Source organism: Oncorhynchus nerka, unplaced genomic scaffold (assembly GCF_034236695.1).
Source record: "Oncorhynchus nerka isolate Pitt River unplaced genomic scaffold, Oner_Uvic_2.0 unplaced_scaffold_1258, whole genome shotgun sequence".
Taxonomy (NCBI): Eukaryota; Metazoa; Chordata; class Actinopteri; order Salmoniformes; family Salmonidae; genus Oncorhynchus; species Oncorhynchus nerka.
Window position 1 is genome coordinate 70,001 of NW_027040084.1, and position 3,438 is coordinate 73,438.

General features: G+C 46.1%; 1 pseudogene; it reads left to right on the top strand.

The window, feature by feature from the left end:
• Nucleotides 1–1,673, top strand: part of LOC115130923 (semaphorin-4F-like) — a 32,151-nt pseudogene extending 30,478 nt beyond the window's left edge.
• The last annotated feature ends 1,765 nt before the right edge of the window (nt 1,674–3,438 follow it).

Consider the following 3,438-nt stretch of genomic DNA (forward strand, 5'->3'; position numbering starts at 1 on the left):
CCTCCTTCCCATCTCAGGTCGTTGTTCCCCTGTGGTGAAGGAGCTGCGTGTGAAGATGGGCCTGGTGATTCTCCTCCCCTGTGACCACCCCCATCTCTCCCCTCTCCCCTGCGTCTGGGAGCACCCCCAGGGCCGCCACACCCTGAAGCACCACTCCCACCTGGAGGTCACTGTCTCCGAATCCAGCCTGGGCCTCTACTCCTGCCGCTGCTCAGCCCAGGGTGATTATTCCTGGGGTAGTGAACCCTGCCTCACAGCCTCCTACCAGCTCACCATGGAGGACCTCAGTGTCGAAGGCAGGGTGGATCCGGGGCTGTCGAGATCACCGGTATGGGTGTACATCTCCTGTGTCCTGCTGGGGGTGCTGGTTGGAGCTTTAGGAGCAACTGTGTTCCTGAAGAGGCTGTGCTGGAGAGCAGCCCAGCACACCCCATTAGAGGACAGAAATGGGAGAGGAGCCAATCAAGGACAGCAGGGGCGGGGCCCCACCTGCTATGAGAATCAGCTGGTGATGGGTGACACGTCGGTCGGCCAATCGGGAAAGGCCGTTTTGTGAAGAGATGTCCAGAATTTACTTAATTGAAGGGAGTGTTTTGCCAGGTACCACTTAGAGACTACTGTCTCTGAGGCTTTCTTTCTTTCTGTGTCTCTTTCTGTCTCTCTTTCTCTGTGTCTCTCTCTGTGTCTCTCTGTCTCTGTGTCTCTCTCTGTGTCTCTTTCTCTGTGTCTCTCTCTGTGTCTCTTTCTCTGTGTCTCTTTCTCTGTGTTTCTCTCTGTGTCTCTCTGTCTCTGTGTCGCTCTCTCTGAGGCTTTCTTTCTTTCTGTGTCTCTTTGTCTCTCTCTCTGTGTCTCTTTTTCTGTGTCTCTCTCTGTCTCTTTCTCTGTGTCTCTCTCTGTGTCTCTCTGTCTCTGTGTCGCTCTCTCTGTCTCTCTCTGTGTCTCTCTGTCTCTGTGTCGCTCTCTCTGTCTCTGTGTCTCTGTCACTCTCTGTGTCTCTGTCTCTCTCTGTGTCTCTCTGTCTCTGTGTCGCTCTCTCTGTCTCTCTCCGTGTCTCTGTCCCTCTCTCTGTGTCTGTCTGCTTCTCTGTGTCGCTCTCTCTGTCTCTCTCCGTGTCTCTGTCCCTCCCTCTGTGTCTCTCTGTGTCTCTGTGTTTCTCTCTCTCTGTGTCTCTCTGTGTGTCTCTCTCTCTGTCTCTCTCTGTCTCTCTCTGTGTCTCTGTCTCTCTCTCTCTGTCTCTCTCTGTGTCTCTGTAACCAGGTTTCCATCCAACCATTTTATGTGAGTAAAACATGTCACGACAGGCCTGATGGAAACAGCACATTTTTGGGTAAACTTTCAATATGTCGACAAAACAAAATACGCTTGACAAGGTGGGATGGTTTTGTGGCGGTAAAGTGAATTATGTGAGAAAGGGCGGTGGAAACACCACCTTTATAGGCAGATATTGATATGATAACCATCATATCGTTGCGATGACATGTTGTGTGGTCCTCACACTACTACTCAGGCAAGCAGGAAGTTTATTAGCCTACAGATGAAATAAGTTATGATGAACTTCACAGGGAGGTGATGAGCTTGATGCTCCTTTCCAATAAATATCTAGGGTCCTATTCTGGTGACATTATGATCAATGCTTGGCTGCCATTTGACAAATAAAACAAATCTTACTCTTATCAATAATATTGTCATGTAGACAAGCCTACCCCACTGTATCTGCCAGCTGCTGGCTACAGCGTACATACAAGGACCAGAGTGGGCACGTGCTATTTATCGCAACACAGTTGAAAATATTTATCGCAACACAGTTGAAAATGCGATGGAAGCCCGTCATCACCCACTGTCATCACCAACTGTCATCACCCACTGTGATCACCAACTGTCATCATCACCCACGGTCATCACCCACGGTCATCACCCACTGTCATCACCCACTGACATCACCCACTGTCATCACCCACTGTCATCACCCACTGTCATCACCCACTGTCATCACCAACTGTCATCACCCACTGTCATCACCCACTGACATCACCCACTGTTTCCAAGTCAGTTTGGGGGAAACACGGCTCTGGTATTTTCCAAAATTCACATGAAAATCTGTCGCCAGTTGGATTGAAACCAAGCTAGTGACATCACAGGGTAGGATTAAAAGTGAAAAGAGAGTGATTTCCAAACCTGCAACCAGTTTCTAGCCAGCGGGAGGGTATATACCTGCTCCCCACGTCACCACAAATCCCAGTGTTTGATGAAAATCACTGTTTTTAAAATGTTTTTGCTTTTAATGTCATTGGCTAGAACGTTATATATTTTTAGGCAAAACGTAAAAATGCGGCGTTTTCATATGTTTAGACTCGGGCATTGTGCTGGAGATAATGAGGATGACAACATGTTTAGACACTGGCATTGTGCTGGAGATAATGAGGATGACAACATGTTTAGACACTGGCATTGTGCTGAGATAATGAGGATGACAACATGTTTAGACACTGGCATTGTGCTGGAGATAATGAGGATGACAACATGTTTAGACTCTGGCATTGTGCTGGAGATAATGAGGATGACAACATGTTTAGACACTGGCATTGTGCTGGAGATAATGAGGATGACAACATGTTTAGACTCTGGCATTGTGCTGGAGATAATGAGGATGACAACATGTTTAGACTCTGGCATTGTGCTGGAGATAATGAGGATGACAACATGTTTAGACTCTGGCATTGTGCTGGAGATAATGAGGATGACAACATGTTTAGACTCTGGCATTGTGCTGGAGATAATGAGGATGACAACATGTTTAGATGGCATTGTGCTGAGATAATGAGGATGACAACATGTTTAGACTCTGGCATTGTGCTGGAGATAATGAACATGAGGATGACAACATGTTTAGACTCTGGCATTGTGCTGAGATAATGAACATGAGGATGACAACATGTTTAGACTCTGGCATTGTGCTGAGATAATGAACATGAGGATGACAACATGTTTAGACTCTGGCATTGTGCTGAGATAATGAACATGAGGATGACAACATGTTTAGACTCTGGCATTGTGCTGGAGATAATGAACATGAGGATGACAACATGTTTAGACTCTGGCATTGTGCTGGAGATAATGAACATGAGGATGACAACATGTTTAGACTCTGGCATTGTGCTGGAGATAATGAACATGAGGATGACAACATGTTTAGACTCTGGCATTGTGCTGGAGATAATGAACATGAGGATGACAACATGTTTAGACTCTGGCATTGTGCTGGAGATAATGAACATGAGGATGACAAGTGGTGGGATTTCCCTTTAACTTGTCCTTTGTTCATGTACATTTGACTTGCTTTTTATTAACATGATTTTGCATCTTTTTGTGGGGAAATGTAGTTTTGTAATATTTGAGAATGTTTTGTAGTTGTTGTTATCCATTGTTTGCTATTTCTGA